This window comes from Neopsephotus bourkii, unplaced genomic scaffold (assembly GCF_033783945.1).
Source record: "Neopsephotus bourkii isolate Nb327-2 ecotype Australia unplaced genomic scaffold, CSIRO-AGI_Nbou_v1 NB_196, whole genome shotgun sequence".
NCBI lineage: Eukaryota > Metazoa > Chordata > Aves > Psittaciformes > Psittacidae > Neopsephotus > Neopsephotus bourkii.
Window position 1 is genome coordinate 12179200 of NW_026900709.1, and position 23678 is coordinate 12202877.

The 23678-nt window shown below is 39.0% G+C and overlaps 1 protein-coding gene across 6 annotated transcripts in view; it reads right to left on the reverse strand.

Moving 5' to 3' along the window:
• The window catches only part of RAPGEF4 (Rap guanine nucleotide exchange factor 4), a 148990-nt gene that overhangs the window by 87745 nt on the left and 37567 nt on the right, over positions 1 to 23678 (reverse strand). The window contains exon 1 of one of the 6 annotated variants that reach the window (XM_061342465.1): positions 22174 to 22445. The exons of the other annotated variants lie outside the window; for them this stretch is intronic. The gene's annotated coding sequence lies outside the window, so the exon portion shown is untranslated. Of the gene's footprint in view, positions 1 to 22173; positions 22446 to 23678 lie in introns of those variants that run through there. 6 annotated transcript variants of the gene reach the window in all.

Below are 23678 nucleotides of genomic sequence, written 5' to 3' on the forward strand. Positions count from 1 at the left end.
CATAATTTTTCTAACTGCTACAGCCAACCTTTAAACCTACATTGACAGGACTTAGATCAAGCTAAGTCTGGCATCATCTCATGGGTCATGCACAAGAGAAAACTGTTCATAGAACAATTTCCTTAAGTTCTGAGCACAAAATACTTCCTTTTACCCTCAGGCAGTCATACCTCCTATTTTCAGATACACTAGTTTAATGATGGGAGAAGTAAATATGTGCTTTTTCAGGTGAGCTCAGTCTGAGTGTGCTGCAAGACACTGTGCAAGGAAGATCAGAGACAATATGAAACTGGCAAATACAGCATGAGGCTGGCTTTGTTCAGCCCCTCACCTCGGCACCTATGGGCTGCCTCTTACACTATTTATTTCATATGGTGTGCCTTCCTAAACTGATCTTGAGCTTTTTTCTAGAGCAGAAATTCAGCTGAGACAAAAGGTCACACCAAGAAGACATTTATGTTTGTAAAGTGCTTTGACACAATGACAAATTCCGTAATCACGGCAACATACGTGTCTTGTTTCTGATGACGTATCAACCTGCAGAGCAAGCAAAAAGGATTGCATACACTAGACCAGTCAGAGGTCAGCAAGAGCCTCTAAACAAAGTTATCATTCCACCCTGAGATTGCCACTTTGCAAATACACAAGGCCTGATACACATGACCAACATATCTTTGCAGGAATGTTCTGAAGAAGACTTCATCTAAAGAAATATATGTGGCACTAGGTACGTACAATCAAGTTCGAGAAATGCTGCAAACGTCCCAGTGCAGGCTGTCCTCTGACAGTGAGTGGAATTCATGCTCCTATCTAGTGAAATTCTGTAAGGTCACCACCAGATCTGTACAGTACTTAAGTCCTAAAAATGAAGTTTTATGTGCAGCTGAAATGACACATTGGCCCTATGTTGACAATGTGAACAGCAGTGCCTTTTTCCATTGTTCATAAACAGCTTCTTTTCTTCCCTCCCCTAATACAGTTTCACAAGGAGATTTGAACCAAATAAAGAAGCAGCAAAACGGTAAGCTGATCTGTAACTCTGCTTTTCATATTTACAACCTCTAAGTGCAGAAGTATGTTGGTCTAGAAATTTGTTTTCATCTTTAAGGAAACTCTGGGTTAAATATTAATTCCTCTACAATCAATATAAACCTCTTAATGAGTTCAGTGAGGTCAGCCTAATGCTGTGCTTTTGCTTCTCACAGAACCAAGCACGTATCAGCTTCCAATACTCTTCTAATATTAAAGGCTTCCTTTTCATCGATAATTCCTCAAAGTGATTGTTTCTACTCAATTGTGCCTTACAATAATGAGGATATTTCATAAGTGTAAATAAACAAACACACAAGGGAATTTCCCTTATAACATTATCCTTTCTTTAATGCTTTTAAAATACTATTTTGATTACAGGCTGAGCTGCTTTGAAAGCAGTTTGTGCAGTTCACTCAGTAACACTGCTGTGAAATCAAACCAAGTACAATACAAAATAAGAGGGAAAACCTAAAGACAAACTAAATAATTATAATTCAGAAGCTATGGTTGAACATAGTCCACTCCCCCTAGTGCATGGAAAAGAGTGTATTCTGACACAGAAAATCATTCATAATCAGATTGCTATCACAACCTAGGCCTCCAACTCAGCCAAGCAGTCAATGTAATGGCACCACTGGAATTACCTTGCTGGCATAAATCTCTCATGGGTCCAGCTGCTCAGATCCAGAGTCCCATTCTTGCAGAGTGCTCTATAGTAAATGCTGCCTGTGGTACTTTCCCACCAGAGATTACAATAATATTTCAGTTATTTTATAACAAAATGCCTAGTTTTACTATCTTACATCCACATGCACAGTCTAGCATCTCATGGTCCTCAAGTTTGAAGCTCCCTATATAAAGGCATGTGAAACCTGGCCTGTGAAACACGATGGACTTTTTCAACAGCATTTTATCTGAAGAAACGAAAATGTATTGAATGAAAATTACTGACTTTTATCAAATTGAAATGCAAACAACATTAATAACAGCAATTCAGTTGTGCCATAACTTAAGGATCAGGTAAACTGCATTAACAACCAGCAATGCAACAGCGTTATTTGGATGGGGCAGTTCAAGGTTTTTCTCTCTAAATGGAGTCAGTACAAGTGACTTTCTCAAAAAAAAGACATTTTACTGATCTGCCAGTCCCTCACGGAGACTAAAAAAGGCTGCACACCAAACGCTGTTCTGTGATTCCAGAGTCTTGCAGTGGCTGTTTCTCACACAGTCCTCTCTTTAGGCGAAAAGTAAAGTAACATTATTCATTTTACCTCAGCTCTAGAAACATTTTCAAACCTCACCACGAGAGTGAATGGTGAGGAAAGGAGGCAAGCAGGGATGGGAAGAAGGAAAAAAGTTTAACATTAGGAAAGAAATAAATGTTGACAAGAAATAAGAAGTGAAAATGTGTTTGGAAGCGGTGGGTGAAGGGTAGCGGGGGAATGCAATACACAGACTAAAAGGACTCCTGCAGTCCACTGAATAGATATCACAGGGAGTGGAGAGACTTCAGGGAAAAGGGCACACTGTAAGAAAAAAAGAAATAAAAACTAGACAATGTGAACTGTCTGACAGATAGGCCTAACAAATGAACTCTCTCCTCTCTCGCTGCCACTGGAGAAGCAGTTCTACCTTTTGAGGTCTTAGAAACAGGTAAGCAATTTTACAATAGGCAGAAGTGAGGCTCCTTAGATCTGGCTGTAGTTGAGACAGTTTAGGTTTAAAGATTCTGCAGATTGAGATGAACAGTACATCAGTTATTACTATTATGTTTACATGGGAGGACTATACAAATTATGATGATCAAAGACTATAAGCAATGAACTGTAAGAGAAAAGAAAAAGGGGGTTGCTGACTCACAAACAGACCATTAAACTTGGCCATATACCATGTATGTTAACAACACAGCAGTTGAGCAAAAAAATCCCACATCTGAGGGGCAATGAGAAAAGCCAATTCCTGTGCTAAGATTCCTCCAGAAACAATTTGTCAAATCCCAACATTCAAAACCTGTCAGCACAAATGCCCAAGTACTGGCCTCTCAGTGAGAGACGACTTCTGCCAAACTGGCTTAAAGATACTCTCAGTGAAGTGTTTGTGGCATGTACTTTGTCATCCTGAAAAGCCTGGCTTTAAAAGTATATTCTAAAACATACACTTGACTTAAAAAGTGATCTAATTCATAGGAAACTCACTAGGAACTGAATAAATTTTCTGAACTTGTGTGTTTCCATCCCACTTTGGAAAACAGCCATTTCTTCTGGGTGCTACCTTGCACAAGGCTAAAAATAATTTCATTGGCGTATTGAAATCTTAACCTACCCCACTAGATGAACAGGCTTAATACAGCCAGGATATACAGTAGATCATTAATTTTGAAAATGAAACATCTTTCTAGTCCATTGCTTTCAATTGTTCCCTTCTTAGATATCTTTGTATTTCCTGCTCCTTCTTTATGGAATCACCTTTCATTTATTTGTTTAAAGGATGACAAAAAGGTATTAAAATAAATACATCAGGCTGTGCTGGGGAGGCTCCACCACCTGTTTGCCTGTTCCTGTTCAAAACCCACTGGAAACAGTGTACTACAAGGGATATTTATACAAAGCAAACAGCAGTACTAGATAAATACACTGGTTTTACATACAGAGCTAACTAAATTGGTTTTCAATAGAGAAGGAAAAATAACAGTGCACAATATTAGTGCAGTATGATTTTAAATCATTCCTGTAGAACGTCAAATGAAGATGAATGGATTAAGTCTTATAAATGAGCACATTTTGAAAATTCAAAGAGACTCAACAAGGACATTTCAAAATTCTTTTTAAAACACCTTGCTAGGAGGATGCAGTAAATAACCCTGGCTCTGGCTGTGCAGTGGCAGCTGAGAGGAGAGCGTATCTATCTTATCCACTTGTCTTTCTGTCCATTTCTCTTACACTGAACTGTCCCTAATAATTTTCCCAACCTTCTCATTAAAAGCATACCTGAACAAACTTTAGTAGTTGTTTGTGTTACAATCGTCGTCACAATGTGCCAGACCTCCTGTACTCAACTCCCTGAGGGTATGAGTCCGAACACCACGCACATAGTCCACCATCAAGTACATACATCATGGAAGTCATGCTAAGTAATGGTGGCAGGAGAAAGCAGAAATGGAAAGGAAGTAAGTTTTTCCAGTCCTTCCACTCACAGAAAAACTTCTTGATCATTTTCATTGACTGTGATTATATTAATATCCCAAGCCTATTTTGCAAGTTCAGTTCTTACTAACAGCAATTCTTCTAAGTATTTTCACTATGGCCATGCATGGATGTCCTAAAATTGCAATTTTTTCAGGTTTTTGTGGACACATGCAAAACAGGCAGCTCTGGCTCATCATGTATTGATATCACCTGCTGTTGTAGTGCTGAAAAATTTATATGGGCATTCTTTTGCACTCCTGATAGAAGAGAGGCAGGTTTTATTGAGAAGTAATCTGCTATACTTTGCTCTCTTTTGACAGCAAGAATGATTAATTCTTGAAACAAGTGTATTACTATTCTGGGATAAGACTTTCAGTCCCCTCTATAAGACATGACAAAGTCACTGGTGATACTAGAGTTAGAACACTTCTTAATTGAAAGGCTACCTAATCTGCAATGACCTACACTCCACTCTATTTTTGCAGGGCTCTTTCTCTGTTGACAAGCAGGACGGACAAAGCTTGTTATTGTCACTTTGATATTGTGTACCTACTCACCACTCAAAGAAAGTCTTTATATAGAATATTCAGTAAAATAAGCTACAGCATGAGTCACACTGCAAAAGTCCATGCTTCTTGAGTGTTATGAGGCACCAGAGGAATCAAATGACTTGCATATGAGAACAGACATTATCCACCAAGCCACAACTGTAATTATAGAACAGCCTTTAAGAAAGGTTTCATTAACAGAGAGAAAAAGCTGCCTTAACATCTAAATCCATTTCACATAATTCTTCTGTTAACTTACAACTCTAAAAACATATTAGAGACAAGTTTTGCAAGCCATATTGTAATAAAAATGAAATACATTGGACATAAGGCAAAACATTTTTCTATACAAGTTTTATTTTTTTGCATGGTAACTACTGTTTATCTGCTCTGTCTTCTTTTGATAGTACTGAGGGCAATTCAGTGTTACAGAATAAGGAAACTGGACACATACACCTCACAGATTTGATCAACTTGTTTTCAGTTATGAAGTATTCCCCTACACACTATGAGCTGCCTGTTTAGGGAGCATCACAAAACAGTTTTCACATTATACTGTCTCTTCAGTTTTATAAACCTCAGACTTGTGTGGAAATCTTCTCGTCTTTTAAATGAGATAGCCACTGTAATCACTGTCTTTAATGTAAGATTATTATTTGCATAACTCCTATGTTGAAGTCAATTGATACACACCTGCATTGGAATGGACCCTTAGCTGACACAAATTAACAGTTTCACTGTCATAGCAAAACTGATTTGTATTTACTGACCTGTTCCAGTAGCACTAGTGATCACGTGTCTTCTGTAAGGAAGGCATACTGACCACTGAGTAGTACTGAAGACTAGACCAAAGGAGATCTCTGCCATACTCCTGAGTATGCCACTCACAAACCATAACTGATACTTGAACCCAAACTGGTTCAAACTGGGAAATATGAAGTTTGACAGTTTGACTACCCTATAGCTCTTAGGAGACTTCCTGTTCATTTCTGCAGTGGGCAATTTCATCCTTAGGAACGGTCACACAGAGACAGCCTTATCAATAGAGAACACAGGTAAGCACAGGTCTTAAAAGGCCCCACCACAGCCCTGAAGCCACAGTATAATTTCAGAACAATTTCGGAAATTTTCACCTCCAAACTTTAGGAAATCACAGTCGGATCCAAAAGCAGTAAACAGAAGCTCTGTGAGGTAGGTATGACATCTCTTGCCACTGTCTTGAAAAACACCTGGTGGTGTTTTCTCACGGCAAAATCACAACGTGTTCACATCACTGGTATCACCTAAATTTAGCAAACTTGACAGGTATTACAAATGTGACATGATTAGAAAGAGCAGTGTATGCAGGCCTGCAGACCTACTGAACGACTGCACTGCTCAGCAGGCATCCGTAGCACGAGCTTCAGAGAGAGTTAATCCTTCTTGAAAACAGAGACTAGAGAAAAATCCAGACAAGAGAAAAAAGTGCTCGTGCCTGAACACTTAATAGGGAAGCATTTGTCAACTACAGTATGGACCAAATCTGGCCTCTTAGAAAGTAAAATAGCTGTAAGTGTCCAAAGGTGCCTTTACAAAAAAGAAGTGGTAAAAAAAAAAAGGAAGAGGATGTAAAATTAACTGAGATGTCAAGCAAGAACAGCACTGTCAGCACAGGCCTGCTGATTTGCTCTGCCTCAGGAGAGAAACTAAGGGTCTGAAGCACCAATGTGTCACTCAGATTTCATGCCAGTGTGACTTTTTTTTTCCAAGAGACTAAGATAATGCTCACATATAAGGTTAATTACAGCAACAGATATGTAATTCAGGAGAGGCTTCTTGCAGAAGGAGATGATGCTGGCCAGAAAAGCTGTTTCAAGCAACCAGAAGATGAAAAGTAAAAGTAGTAAGAGTTTGGACTCTATTGGCTTTTTTTGTTGGAGCAGCATTCCCACTAGAGAGATTGATTGTCTTTTCTCTAGCTTGCACAGAGCTACATGTTATGAAGATGTCTCACCATTGCCCTAATCAGTATGAATAACAGTAACACACTTGCATATGAGCAACTCCTAAAGTGGTAGCAGAAAATGCCACAAAGAGCCTGACTCAAATAATCTCTGAATTTATCATGTTTCATTTATATGTTTCCAAAGTTTCTGAAAGATAGAAGTTGTGTCCCCTTGGAACTGTAATTCTCAGTGCACACGTTAGGTGTTGCTTACTAATGAGAATTAGTACTATGATATGTTCCTTTACAGTTCTCACGCCTTGTGGCAGAATGGTCAAACCTCTGCACTCACAGCATCAGAGGTCAGTTTTGTGGTGACCCCTTGTCACACAGTCCAGGTCATGCTCTCATTCTGCATGGACAGTTGGCAGAGTTCAGTTTGCAGTCACTGAAACAGCCTGAAGGGCAGCAGGAGGTACTTGGCTTTTCTGCATCATGGTGGCCAGACAGCTGCTCCCTGCCAGCTACCCAACAGGAAAAAGCCACAAGCCAAGTAAAAAGAACCTGCAGGGCAGGCATGACCAGTTGAGCACCGGGTTATTCATGAGGAACCCTATAAACAATGCATCACCATCCCTGTGAACACAGCCCACTAGAATGCTACTGAATTAAGTATTTAATATATGTAAAACACTTCAATATCTGTAGATGAATGATCCCAGCTGCTAACCAAAACAAAATCATTCTGACATTGCGTTCCTTCAGGAACAGACAAACACTGCAGTACATAATCGGGCTGATATCTCTTTAGAGATCATCAGATCTCTCCTGAGATTCCATCAGTTTCAGTAAATGTATGTACAAAGAACTACTCATCTGATTATCTTATAATACAAAACCCCATGCATATATCCACAATGATTATATATTCAGTACATTCCCTTTAATGTCAGTACATCAACTGTGTTTCAAGATTTAGCATTCATCATCACATTCGGGCAAGTTTTGTCTTGCCTTCTTATCTCACATACTTGATCTGTCTATTTAAACTTGGCATTTCTAGCAACCTCTCCCAGCTAGGTTTTAAAAGTAGATTCTTCTCTCTGCTCAATAAGCAAGAGAACAGTATATAATTTCCTGTTTTATGTACAACATCTGGCACTGTAGAAAGAACCATTGCAAATCTTACCAAGGCAGCAGAAAAAAATAGCTGAAAATCCTGGTATACAGAAAATGGCTTTACAGCACTGGCTATAAAACCTATTACATACTATATGAAAGGTTAGCAGATTTCCTGGCAGAATATAGTACAGTATGTGGGATTTGATTGCTGTATAGAAACAGAGCACTGAGATAGAGAGGACCTTCCATCAAGCACTAAATGATGAACCTCAATCTGCTTTTCTCTTGACAATAAAAAATGTGAAGAGAAATCTGGCAGGAGTGTACACTTCTTAATGTTAATATTTTGAGTGATAGCCTACACAAAGCATCTGCAACAAAATAACCTTCCCTATTTAACTGGCAAACAAGCTGGGGGTACAAAATATCCCAAAGCAACAGAATGACTTATAGCAATGACTTAGGCACTTCACAAACTAAGCACCACTGACATTCAGTGACCTCAGGGACAGAATTTTAAGATATTTAAGCATTCAGAGACACAGTTACCTAAGTGCTGACCCTCTTAACAATCCCACAAGCTGCATATTACATCTTAGGGGGTTTCATGTGAGGTTATGAATTCCTATCTTTAGCAACCCTCCAACTCCAGTATGAGGGTTAATAAGTGAAGATGACCCTCTATTCAAATACAATCTTAAAAGGGGAACCATGACGGAGAAGTTCACCTTTGCAATGACGGCACACAACAAGGGCATCCAACTGCCGGATGGGACTGTGCCAGGAGTAATCTTATAGCAGCATTAGAAGCTTCATTCTTCAGGCAGCAGGCTGCCTGAATCAGGGGCCCAGTGAGGCAAGAAGAGAACTTGTTTCCCTGGTTGCACACTGGTAGATACCTTATCCTCTTGAGCTCTGAAAAGCACAAGTAGGATGAGAGGGCATTTGTCTTCCAGTGACTTTTAATTGCTTGAACTTACCCTGTTAATAAAGTGATGTTGCTTTCCAGATCTTTCCATAAAATCCTAACTCTTCAGTTGTCTGTCAACACTCAACTGCCATGTGCTCCATGAAGAAGCAAACTCCTCAGGAGGATCCACGAAGGAAGAACCTGAGATACTGTTTGTGTCTGAAGCCCAAACTAGTCCATGAAGCCTGGATAATTGTCAGGTTGTTTTACAGCCCCTATCTGCAAAAGCACCATCAAACTAGGAACCAAAAGCCTACAAAAACCTATCCCACACAGCTGTGGAAATAAGAGACAAAATTAACTTGGAATGTTGCCATGCACTTACGTAACGCCATGACGTGATGTGGTTACTTGTCAGTAATGATATTTATTGAGGCAGAATAAAGTGCTATTCATGAGCTAAAAGCCAACCCAATGTTTTATTCAGAATTAAAATGCTATTTCCAAAGAGGATGGCTTCTCCAAAGTGGTAAGCACTGGGCCAGTTCTGTTTCCTGTAATGTCACAGGCAGCTTCCAAAAACAGTAGCCCTAACTTGAAGCATTATATTGGCTGTTCCAAACAACTCCAGTCTTGCAAACCACCATAGTCTTCCCAGGAGATGAATATGGCTAAGGGTAAGCAAGCAAGCTGCCACAAAAACTGGAGCTTGGGTGCAAGGATAACTAGGGATTGACAAGGCTCCCCTGGCTATCTGAAAAGCTTTTTCCCATTGTGAGTAAGCTGGGGGGAAACTGGAGAAATTCTATTATGATAAACTACATTTCAGAAGCAGTCTGCAGAGAAGATGGCCAGGACCTGCTGTAAAAGGTCAGTGGGAATTTTAAACACAATTCCATTATGACTAAAAAGATTTCCTGTCCAGCAGCATTACAGGAACTATATATTCCTCCCAGGAATACATTCTGTCCAAATTCAGCACAATATACCTTTTTTGGTTAGACTGGTAATTTAATCTACCATATGCATGTTTTTCTAAATACACTTTCACTGAGCTATTGCTGTTGTTGCACACCATCACAATTTCAGTTACAAGGGTAAATGATACGTACAGCTGATACTGAGTTCTAATTGTTAATGTTATAAACAATGAGTTGCTACTGCATATGTCTCATTACCAGAGCATATGTCCAACCCTAGAAATTTCCAGGAGGAGCACTCCTACAAAGATGATAACAGCCAGCCTACTGTGTTTGGGCCATTGCAACCCAACAGAAGGTCAGCCCAGATTCAAAATATACCTTGCAGATCACTGGAAAACCCATTCCTGGCTCTTCAGTGTCCTCTTAAGAAGTGAGAGAAATCACCAATATTAGTAAAACCAAAGCTACTGGCTAGAATCAGGGAGTCCCAAGAGAGGAGCACACCTGGAATGAACCCGCTGAGACTTTTCTGTCAGCTACAGAAGTCATGGCAGCTGTACCTTTTTGTAACTTTGAAGCTCTAAATAAAAATAGTCACCAAACAGTTTTGGAAATATTCTTTTCCCCCTAACGTAATATGGGAAAAGGCCTACTTCAACAAAGGTCTCAGATGCTAAGCTTTCATTCAGATAAACTCGAATGTACTATTCAAGGAGTTCAGTAATGGCTGCAGCTATTCAATACTGCCCTCTTGTAACCCTCTTGCACCCTCTTCCCTCCCTTCTGCAGTCTATTCTTCATCAGCATCTAATTGCCTTTATTCCCAGTTTTAAAACATTGTAGCAGACACTGATGACATCAAGAGCCAACGCACAAGGTTACTCTTGTAACATTTACAGACATTACAATGTCTGTAAATCTCTTTTCCCTGAATTCCCTTTCCAAAGAACCAGAGCAAATCCAGATTACATCCAACCCCTTCACACATTGTTATGCAGCCCACAGCCAATGGCCATGGTTTCACAATACAAAGTATTTAATGCAACAATGGCCTATTAGAGCCACTGGCTTCTACTCCTGTGCCCAGCATGTCATCTTCTTGGCCAGGTCTGCAAAGACTAGGGAGACAGCCCTACTGTGAATATGGATCAGCGAACAGCTTTGGGTAATTTAAGAAATTCCTGCAGAGCTGCGCAAGAATAGCCAGAAATGGGCAAGGCAAATCTTAAGACAACACCTGCCTCTTTGTAACCTCAGAAAGCAGACATGTTTTTCTGCACAAGACCAGTTAGCCATTTGCAAAAGTAACCAAAGAACAGAATAAAACTTTAAAAAGGCAACAGAGCATTTGGTTTTGCTTTCCAATGTTTCGATAAGTCGTTTTTATATCTTATATGTAACATTGTGGCAGTCTTTCAGTGGAAAGAGAAATGAACACATATGTACATACTGCGTATATTCCACTCCATACTGCATTTCAGAATACCTCACTGAAGCAATTTAATTAACATCAGCCAGAAAATAAAAATGCAACATGAAGGCGACTCAAGATCTATTTATATAATATTTCTTCTCATTAAAAATAATGGCCCCTTCTCCACTGAAAGAAAAACTAAAAGAACAGTTGACTCATGTCCTCCCTGAATTTGCATGCCTGTCTCCTTGTCTCTAATCCAATCATCTGCCTTCCAGATCAGGGAGCATGTAAAAACATGCAATTCTACCTGGCACCATGCAATTCTACCTGGCACCAGTACTCCTTGTCCTGTTCACAGGACAGGGAAAATCTAGGCACTAGAGGTTGCCCAAATATCTCACTTCTACCAAGCTTTCTGGTTTGAAATAGAGTACTTTGGAAATAACAGCAGGCTTTCAGGCTTTGTTCTTTCATTTTAAAATACTTTCTGCTGTTCTGTTTCTAAGAATTCAAGAGCCAACTATTGAGAAAACAAAATTAGTCAAAGACCTTTGCAGGAGCCCTTTGTGTCTTATCTTAGTTCTCCTGAGCTGTGATTATTCTGTTACATTACTTACAGAAGCAAAGATAGCAACATCAAACTCCACAGCTTAAACCACGACAAACTCATAAACATCATCTAGGACAGTCTCTTCTCTTTACAAAGCGCTATGAAGACTTTCAAACCCACAACTAAACAGATTCAAGCTATGCTTCTTTCCTTTTCCTGATACCCCATTCTACAGTATTTTCCAGTAGACTGATGAGTTCCACTGGTGTATTTAGGTAACTGTACAATAAGTCTGCCTGTCCATTATTTTCCCTCTCTGTACTGACTGTCCTAAAGTCTTCTGTAAAGCTTATATTCATAGCTAAAGATTAGGCTATCCTTATGATCCATCAGAGTATTAAAATGGACAGGCATTTGATCTCCAAGCAATTTCGAGAGCAGATGTCATCAGCAGCCAGTCACTGGAGTTAAGAAAGCAGCAAGCAAACAGAAGCAGGCAAGAAGAACAGTGCAGCTGCTGCATAGGTCATATGCATAAGCCACTGCTATAATGACCACAAACCTAACCTTCTGGTTTTGATGTGGGAGTATGAGAGCTGGGACCTGTGCTTCTATCCCATGTCATCTTTCTCATTTCCAGAGACAAAACTAAAACTGAACCTTTGGATGGATCTGGGGATTTAGACATCTTTAGACTATATCTAGGAATCAAAGTAGTAATTAATTTACCTGAATTTATCTGAAATTATTTAGTTAACTAACTCCTCACCCTCCCCTGCAATTCCCCTTGAAACATTCACTGGGTAATTTGCCACCGAAAAACGAGACAATCCACAAGTTTGCTAGTCGTTCATTTACAAAAGACACAGGGCACCCATTTTGATGCTGCAACCACACTTTAATCAAATATTAATCATCAGAGGACTTTGAAGGGAGGAGATAAGATCTCTTTGACAAGCCCAATCTTAAAGTAACTTTTTTGCTTTAACAGTTAACAGGTCAAATGAGAATGCAGCGGGCAAGTCATGGATTAAGTAGCACCTTCAACAAATAGGACTCAGCAGCAGGAAGCAAGAGTCAGAAAGCACAAGCTGAGGGGGATGGGACAGTAATCAGGACATGCGTTAATTTTTAAAGTTTGCCATTGTCCGATTGTTTTGGGATAGCTGTGCATGACAGAGCAGATCATCCACTGGAGCAGGCACCTTCAGACTAGGGCTGCAAAAGCTCAATGCCTCCTTGCAGCAGAAGTTCCATGAGGAAATGTGACTTGCTCTAATTTTGGGATCTGGAAAAAAGACAAACATCAGGAAGGAAGTTTAAAAATATTTGGGAAAAAGTCCTTTCAAAGAAAAAGGAAACTCAAACCAGATAAATTCAAATAGCAGTAAGTAAGCACCAAACTGCTGTGACATGTCTTTCTGGAAACAGCACACAAGGATTGCTCGTCCCTCTCTGGAACATTTTAGACAGGGAGCAGGAAGTCACTACTATCTTTGGATGGTTTAGCACAGTGAATTCCAGTTTACCCTGTACCAGTACTGCAGACCTCCATGTGTGTCTAACGCTCATTAAATTCTGCTGAGGTCTGCACAGAGCTCCATACACCCTCCCTTCAGACACTCCTATCTATAGAACAACCTTTGAAAAACAAGTCTGGAATTCTCCACACTCCACAGGTGATCAAAGCTAACAGAAAGGGGATCTTCTAAGAGAAAGAATCATAACAGAGTAAACTACCTTCAGGCTTCTGGAATAAAGACACAACCCCCTAATTCCACAAGAACACACTGCCACCTAGAACAGTCCCTGTGGGTTTCTGCAGGACTGCTCAAGCCAATAGGGAGTATTTCATAAAGCCTCATCCACTCCTTTGTGGAACATCAGAAGCATCACCTCAGTCAGCTCCCCTGATGCACCTGGTACATGTAGTCCCTAAGGGACTAGTTTGCCAAGTCAATTCATCATTTAACTTTTTCAGTTTTTAAATTCTTGGGCCAGAGAGAAATGAAATTAAGACTTTATTAGCTAAGTCCACCATTGTAGGAGAGTAAATCCTCATTATGCACTAAAATGGTCTAATTTACATTACAGTGATTCTCACACGGGTGAATGGATGCATGTTTGCCTCACAATGACCCCAGAGGGCAAAGGTTTCCTCCCTTTCTCACTTTGTTTTCTTCTCCTCTTCCTCTCCCCTACCCCTCTTTTTATTTTGAGCTAGTGGAAAGGGGGAGAATGGGCAGTAAGAAGGTTAGCATCTCCTTGCTCCTTCATCTCTCCTCCTCCTGCACAGCAGCAAGCCAAACTACAACAGTAAAGCCAGAGGAAAGAAAAGGAATGCCCTGAAGCATTTGAAAAACACCCATTCTGAAAACACTGGTTTTCAGGGATAGATGCTGAAAGGTCAGAACTGAATGGAAAAGAATTCCAACTAGTCTTTCTAAAATGAAAGTACATTCGTTCTAGGCTCTGTTCCCTCTGTGTGTATGAGATGAGAACAAGGATCAATGAGATTTCACATATAAGGAGGGGAGAAAAAAAATCCATATACCAACCTTCTACTGTACTGCTGTAGCTAAACTTTAAGTAGAATTTCTCCTGTGAATATAGTCTATAAGTTTCATACATTTTTAGTATGGACATTTTAGGATATTCTGAAAATCCTAAGCCTCCTCTAACATGCCAAAACATTCTGCTGTGATCAATTTTGAATTCATAAACTAAACAAGGCCCAGCTGAGTAAATAATGAGCACAGACAGCACTGTAGGAAGTGGTTATTTACCCTAAACCAACCCTCAAACAACCTCATACCCTCTTTCTTGGAATCAGTGTAATGCTGGAATTTCACATTTCAGCAGTACAATCTATGGCTCACCACAAGTGTTAATTATAGAGAGCTCAGCTGCTTCTTCTCTTTTTAAAGCAGTCTAGTACCATTGTTTTCTTACAGCCTACTGTTGTTAACTCACCTACATTTTCAGCTGAGTAAAGTATCCCACACTTCCCGACCTGAGCTGCTACACGGTATTGCTGTATGGTCTTTCGGGGAATGTAGTAGTGAAGCCCATTTGTAGTCATATTCCTGCATTGCCAAAGTTCTGTGCAACCATGGTGCAGTCAGTCTGTTAATTTTCCCACTGACATGTGCATGTCAGTACTAAATCTCTGCATCTGTAAAACACTTTGGGATCCCTGACAAAGAAAGACTCTACATAAAGGTCAGATTAATGATTTTCCTCTTGAGCAAAATCAGTTTAGGAAAATCTAAACAGACATACAAGTCTAGCATTCTGGAAATTCTCACAGCAGCTATTTGCTACCTAAACTCTGGTGCTTAGAGTCATGTGTGTTCACATGATCTGCTAATCTGGGGGCTGTCTCTTGCTCTTGAACTTTTTCCTCCTGCCCTTTAAGATCTGCCCAGCAACGCTTTTATTGTGTACTGCTGAATACAAGCGCATGCATGTAAAGGGCATGTGATGGCAGTTGCTTCTAAACAGCTTATAAGTGGCCCATCCTTTATTACTATTTCTTTGGGTATTGAAATAAATTCATTAAAATTTGGGGACTTTTTAAAAAAAAATTAATCAAACAAAACCCTAAAATAAACACAACTTAGGCCACACTTTGCCTTATGTGGCAACCACAGAGTAAAGGAACCATATGCCCATTTTTCTTTTTCTCTAGATATGAAAAAATGTATTCTAATTATCTTTACAAAGTATTGGTATGAATTTTGCTTTCTGAGGACTCACTACATGCAGCACACCTTGTACAGGCTATAACATTTTCAAGATTTATTTAAAGGCTCAGACAGAATGGAATACTAATAACATCATTGCAGGCTTCCTGTGAGTAGCAAACTAAGCATTAACTCTCTGGAAAGACATGAGGCTTACAAACTGAAACTCTGTCTAACACTATAGTGATGAGCATTTGGGAATATAAGCAATCATTATATGAATAACATAGCCCATCAAATCCTATAGGTCAGTCAGCTTTCTATTTCTGTGGTATAACAGGAACTGTGGCATCAGCATAGGGCATTACAGGGGGATTAACGACTAGCTTGAATTAATGGCCCTGGGTTATGCCTGAGGCAATCAGCTCCTCCCACCTATTCACTAATCCCAGGAGACACTCTGGTCTCTTTCGGAGCATTAACATCCAGCGTTTTTTATAAAATCCTTTCTCTGCAGGATTTTTGTGCTTAGATTATTCGGAGGACTTTACATACATATGTGAGTAAAAATACAGTGAACTAGGGAGAGCATATTGGGGTGGAAAGCAGTATTGGGGTGAAAAGACTTCAAAACTGTGTGCAATGGCAACAAATGCTTTCCGATAACAAAGAACACAACCAGGCTTGTATTTTTGATCACTTGCTCTCTGTATATTTGAAGAGAAATAACAGCTTTCTGTTTGTTAGTCCAGTGCTCCAGCTCCTTCAGAATGTCTGTGCTTCACCCCTGTTCAGCTTCCTTGTTTTGCAACACTCCACACCACTACCACTACTATCACCACTGTTGTATAATGGCGCGAAATCTTTCAGAGAGGTGCTAAGTACCTTCAAAATTGGCTACAATGCACGTACAACAAAGATAATAAACATTTTAATTATCATTGCCATGAAGCTACTAGCACACTACAGACTAATTTACTTTTTTAAAGGTGATACATAGATGTGACACATCATATGTTACTTAATCCCTACCACAGTCTCTCTTCAGTTATGTTTTTTTATTGCTCACCTAAAAAACTCCTTTTGAAAGCATCCACTGCCTGCCTGTTGGCTTAGACAACAAATACATTACAGACTTTCAGCAGTTACACTTCCATGAAGTACTGACTGTTCTTCTCACACGAGTTCACCAGAACTGCAGAAGACCCTTCAAATCTGGACCCTGGATATTCGCTTCCCCAGAAAAGCACTGCTCTGAAGAATAATCCATTTGACCGAGACGTAATCTGGAATGTTGCCATTCACCACAGCAGTAATTCTTAACATGGCTAGCAACAAATGAAACTGAGCAAGGTCTCTGTGACTGCTGAGACAATGTAGTAACTCTCATCAGGCTTAGCTCCACACTTATATTCATATACTCTCTACTAACATATAGCCTACCCATACAGTAATAAACTCAGTCATCAGAAACACTGTTAGCACCTGGCATAAAAAATAGGCTGTCTCATGTGTCAAATTCTCCATCAAATGCATACAATGGCTTTCCTACTGAAGCCTATGTCTGTGCATACATACCTAGATCAGAGAGGACAAACTTTTGACTGCTGTAGTCAAACACTGGAAATTTTCAGTATTAGATTTAATTTTTTCAAGCTCGTGAAAACTCTAACCTGTGCTTGCATGTTCCTTCAAAGACACAGATCCAGTACCGGAACATGGTACTGGCTGTAACAGTTAATTGTATACATAACAATGCAGCAGAAGTAGTAACAGACATAAGCCAAACATATTTGCCAGCCTGTTGTTTCAGAATTGTCCACAGATTACTTCAATATTAAAGGCATAGATCTGTACTGAAGTACCTCCCCACTGTAAAATGGATCAGGCAATTTTAGCACTGCTTATCATGGCTTAAGGAAATCATGCATTGGTGTGCAATTACCAGTTTTCCACAGCCCTTCACTGTCTGCAGGTATTTTGTTGTAGTGATGGTGATGTTACTGGGATGGTTAACTTCCTTCCCCTCAAACACAGATAAAAGCTGAAATGACAGGTTCTGGCAAGAGAATTTCTGGCAGAGGAAGCAAAGTAGGAAATGCAGATCCTGATATAAAACAGCCCACTCTGTCTCATCTGAGAGAAGGCTTGCTGCTGGGGTATTTCTCAAATCTCTTTGCTGGATGAAAATTTGCCGGGGTTTAAAACATCTGAAGCCTTCCTGTTGTAAGAATTATGTGCTTTACAGATTATGACAAATGCTGACTCTAAAATATGAAAGTGTCAGTGTTTCAAACAGTTCCTTTCCTTCAGTGAGGTTACATTTACAGTGCAGTAACTGGACTTGGATTACAGGGTCCTTTTTTAGACAGACAAAAAATATACGTGTATGTTGTATAAGCAGTGTTCAAGCACCAAATAAAAAAATGATGACAGAGACCTCCTTGAAGGAATTAGTCCCCTCAACAATTTTCCTTGCGTTATTCCTCACACCTTTCTTTCTGCCTCCTTTCTTCCTCCATCACTCATCATCCACCCAAGGAAAATAACGCCAGGTTATTCAATGATCTTATCACAAGAAGTTGTTACCGTAAGTAGGTAAGTTGAGAAACAGGGTTTGTATGGACTTGTGAAAAGTGAAATATGGGTCTTCACTCCTGCTGGGAAGTTCAGCTGGAGCCACTAAAGAAATAAAAAACAGAGGCAGGAACACGGAGTTTTAAAAAGAGCATTAAAAAGGCAGCCTAGTGATGTGACTGGAAACAAGGAACAAACCACCCATACTGCTCCCCCAGCTCAAACTGGAAAGCTAACTGGGACTTGCTCCAAGTGCAATATGAGAAGGGACACTATACTTGTCCCACGGTCTTGATCTCTGTCACCGATGCTAAAGGTGAATTCTACATTTTATTGTGCACTGTTCCTTTCAGTGATTGCTCTCTCCATCTTTCAGTTATTTGTTTAGATTTTCAGTACATAAAAATCCTGGCATTGCCATTATGGGCTCTGAGCCATCTGAGCAATCTTCTTAAAATACACTAACACATCACCCATATGGTTATCCAATATGTAACTATTTACTTTCCAGGATAATAACAGGGAGGTAACAAAAACTGTTAAAAGCTTCACAAAACTTCATGAGGCATTGTCACCCTAACTAGGAGTCTATGGTTTTCACTGAATAGAGTTACAGACATCAGTTTGCATGATTCCCTTTTGGAACATATTTTTATTGTAAGTCTCCCTTAAGACTAAAAGATCAGACAAGTGGTTGTCCTTAGGAGCTACCTGTTTGAGATCATCGTTGTTTGTGCCCCAGCAGAGTCTGATACCCTACAGTTCACTATGTTCTGGATGAAATCCACTTCAGAAACAGCATTTAGAAAAGCTGGGAAGGCTATCTAAAGGCTAGAAGGAGAGATACCAAGAAATCCGTTTCCATGTATGATCTTCCATAATAGCTTATAGCTGTTAAATGGTTCCAAGTTGTTAAATCTGGTTCCAATTTTTGGTTAGAGGACCCAATTGAGGTACAAAATAGTTTGTTCTTCTTGTAAGCTGTAATTGGTAATATTTCTTTTATAGTCACCTTGCACGTAAATTCTCTTGCCCTTTCCATGCTGTGAAAGTACATGAGTTGACGCGTGGTTGCTTTATACACTGCAGCTTGCAAGTTAACATTTTATGCCCGAAGGTGGTTGTGCTATGGAGTACTGGATTAGTGATTACTGAACTTGTAGAAGAAATCTTTTCCACAAGTCCATCTTTCCAAGAAAGCTCTTAGGCCTGCATGCATAAAGCAAGATAGCTTTTACTGCATACTTCAAAGAGCCCTTGGGCCTCTTGGGATAGTTGTGAAATGGTGTCTCCTTTTATGAGAATCAACTAGAGCCCAGAAAGAACAAGAAGCAGGAAGAAGGAAAGCCATGTCACTCCTTGTCCTGGCCAGCAGAACCTGTAAGCTTCAGGATGGGAACACAACATACTCATTGCAGCAATACAGCAGTACCATAGAACTTGAAGGGCCTTTCCTCAGGGAAATGGTGTTTCCTTTTGCGATCAACACAGAGATAGCAGAGGCCAGACTTCCAACTTCAAGCGGAAGTTGTGCTGTTTTACAGACAGAGAACTAGAAAACATGATATTTAATCAAAACAGTTTGAATCCCTATGATTATATTCTGGCAATTTTCTCAGAACAGCCTTTTTGCGTGTGAGATAGTATCACAGGGATTATGCTGCTTTAAGGTTTCAGGCCATGCCTTGGTAACCTTGATTAATAGGAGCTATTAAACTCAATGGGAGCAAGAATATTTTGTATGTTGCTTGCCTGAATATTGTAGCTATAAGCAAATTCAATATACTGCAATTGGCATTAGTGAGCCCCCTGCAGCTCTGAAAGTGCAGGGATTAGTGTCCATTAGCAAGTTTTTCTCCAGAGTACAAGAAGGTATACTTAGCATAAATTTATTGACTAAAACTGAAGGTGGAAATGAGGACCAGGTTGGAGTCTAGTTAAAGAGCTTACAGGTAAACAGTGAAGCATTCAGCATAATAGTTAAATCAGAATTTCACTCTAGGGGATGTGCCTTGTTTTGACTAGTGGAAACTGCATCCAAGATCAAATTCAGCCTACAAAAGACACTCAATAGACTTTTGTCTCTTCAATCGGAAAGGAAACTTAAAAGATGCAGTAATCTAAGTCCAGTTCTGTCATATGTAATGCAATTCCTTTAGCATATAATTTAAGTGTGACTGCATTATGAAACTCCACAGAAACACAGAAGCAAACGTTGGAGATCACAATATGAACACAATTTCAGACTATCTTAGTAGACATTCCACTTCTAACTGTTCAAAATAACTTTGGTAGGAACCTTTATAAATTGTGTCCAGTTACAAGAACAGGAAAACTACTTATTACTCATCTTTGTAAATCAGCATAATCTCCTGCTGCTCCAATGAGCACAGATCACAGGGGAAAAAGAAAAAAAATAAAAGGATGCCTTTATTTTACCAACAGAAGCCCAGCTCCATTAAGAGGAGCCAGACTGATTATATTACTGAGTCACATGTGAAAGGAGATTATTATACAGGACAAAAATACAGGACTCTTTGCCATGAAGTTTACAACTTAATACCACATGGGTATATAGGAACAGAAGTAACAAGGTCAAAGAAATCACCAATCCTCTTTGCTTCCTATTACCATACAGCTTGCCACTATTTTTGTGTTTATTATTTTCCAAGTCAGAACGTTAAAGCTTTGGATTCCCAGTGAGTCCTCAGCTTCACAGGACAAGAACAACCAGGAGCCTGCGTGATCATGTATATGCATATTTTGTACAAAACAAATTTTCCACTTGATCCATGTTTCATCTGTCTTGGCAGGTTGGTTATTTATTTTGTTGGGAAGAATAAGCATCCTTTTTGCCATAAAGCTTTACCTTCCCCTTTCTTCATGCTCATCTATCATTCTTGTAGTAAAGTTGCAACTATGAAGAAATAAATCTTAACTTTTGTTTTTGCCAAGACCTACACAAAACATCTGTATCTCAAGAACTGAAACTGGCCCACATTATCAGTATTTTAGCTCTGTGAAGGGGACAATAGCCATATAACTATCCCTACATTTTTCAGTTGCCACAAATAAAAATATTTGTAAGCTAAACACACACAGACTATTTCTGTTTTTAAGCCTGCCATTATTATATTTGGTCACAGCTACAACACTATAAAATTAATGGATGTTCTTCTGTATCTTTATACTTTATCAAGTTCCTATCACTGAAGCATCCTTCACTCCTTTTTCATATTAATAAATTTCTTTGCTTGAAGCCCCCATCTTTCCTTAGAAATAAGTAAAGTGTTACTGAGGGGTTAAATATTTGTTTGTTTTTAGAAGTGTTTCCAAATTTCCCTCTTTCAGACTGCACAGCAAGACCTGTCTTGGGTTTCCCTGCCTCCTTCCCTAAAGCCACGACAGAAAGCCTGCGATTCCACATCAAGAGATTTCACTGTACATTTCTCTCTTTGAACAAAGCATCACTAACATCTGAACAGTAAGATTCCACTTTGTATTTTCCCATGCATTATTTAAACATGCTGCTCTGAATTCTACAATTAGGGTATTCCTGGGTAGCTACAATCAACATCTTTACAGTCTGATACAGCAGGAAATGTGGCTATCCAGGATAGTTTCACACATTAGTTTGCTGCATAGTAGCCTCAATTTAAATATTATAACCTAATTTGGTAAAAAATGAACTGAAATCAGATTTATTGCAAAAACTTGTAAAATTTAATTTTCAGACTAGCAATCAATGCTTATTCAGTTTCCATCTTATCCCTGCCCTCCCTTTTTGCAGATGCTTAAGTGACATTAAACAATTGCACAAATTTTAAGAATTGTAGGAAAATTACCATCTGCACTTAATTCAGGGATAAAAAGTGCAGAGAAATTACTCTTAATAAGCATTTTTCTTAACAGAAAGAATTAAAAAAATGCAGAAATTCTCATGGTAGAAGTAATATAAATATATATATATTTGTAGCATTGTCTTTCAAATCATTTTGAAATGTAAGATGACAGAAGAGAGATCTCACGATCATATCTCCCAAAATCTTACTCAATTTTTGAGGTATGACTGTTAGGTTTAAAAATTAAAACACCTTCAAAGAAAGAACGATGTTGAGACACACAGCAATAAAGCACATTATTATTCACAGACATAAACAGTATCAAACTATTATCTGCTTAGTATTATACTTAGGTCCATCATATTTCCTCTAAATCTATGAAAAATATAAACATAACCTTGCAAACAACCACAACTACAAAGGAAGGCAACAAAAAATAAAGAAATCTTAAACTTACATTGATGTGTTATTATAGGTCCTGCACAGCAAGAAGCCCTAAGGGTACATTTTAGGTTTTTTATCCATGCTCCATTCTTGTTGCTGATGTGACCACTTAGGCACATGGTCAAGTTGCAATCAGCTTCTCTCTTAGTGATGTATGAGAGCTGTGCTGTTTTATCTTGTCCTTCTGCAGCAGATTAGCACTAATGTTTCTGCTTCTGCATCCTACCTTTCTTTAGCAGTAGACTCTGCATTATCATTGGCAATCCGAATTAAAGAGCCAGTCAATGTAGCACAGTTTTTTTTTTCTTTCTGAAAACAAAGCACATAGTCTCACACAAATACCATGCTTTTACCCACTGAGCCTCTTTTTTAACGTATTTGGTAAGAACAGTAGTCAGAGATACAGACAAATAGTTCCAGTAAGTGTGCTCCAGTCTTTCTGTGATTTGTTCTGTTAAAGAAATATTATCCTATGCAGATGGCCCTAGGGAAGAGATAGCTGTAATACACCTACATTTCAGCCAAAACCATGCAATATTCACTTTGTAACATAAAGGTATTATATGCACACAGTGAAATTTGAGTTAATCCCAAAGAAGAGGACAATGTGAAATTAATTAATGCAAACAGGGTTTATGAAAAAAGCAAGTTAAGCACCTTGTATGTTAAAGGGACATAACACAAACTCCATTTGGTTAAAAATTATTCCAGTCTTCTTTACAGTCCAACTGTTCATTACATATTCTCTCTTTTCTCCTTAGGATTGACATATTTTACACTATGGGGTTGTCAAATTTAGCTACTGAAAGTATTACAAAGAACCTGACTGAATCTTGTTGTTACTATTTTGACTTTCCAGTAAACAAGTAGTATTTTAGCAGTAAAATGTAATTGTTAATTCATGATCTTTTCAATTCAAGACACCATGAGACACAGCTGTTTAAAATTTCATTAGGAGTTTGAAAAATATTTAGGAAAAAATGGATGCCTTAGACCATCTAGTCTTGAAAATGTGAACATTCTGACAAGATTGCTCACTGTCAAAATGACTCACATCACTGCTGTTCCTAGCTGCTACTCCTTCTGATCACAGAAAATAAGTATTCCTGGGTTTAAGAAACAAGCACCATACCTGAATATTAAACAAGAAATATGTTCTCTCAACATTAGTATATTTGAGTATCAGAAGAATTTCAGCTACTCATAAAGACCTATTTTCTATTACCAGCATTCATTTTAGGAAAACATTAGGGCAGGACATCCATGTGTCTCAAACATGAAACCAGAAATGAAAGAAAGAAATAGGATTAAGTCGTTACTTTCTAATAAACCCTAAACCAAATAATGGGCTATTTTTGCTCCAATATGAAAATCTACTGTGCCAAAATGTGGCAACACCCATTTTAAAGTATCTTCTGCATTTTACACGTGCTCATATTTACACCTGCCACAGGAGAACAGCAACCTAGGGAACAGAATATAACCAAGGCCTAAGCGTGCTCGTCAACATAGAATTGT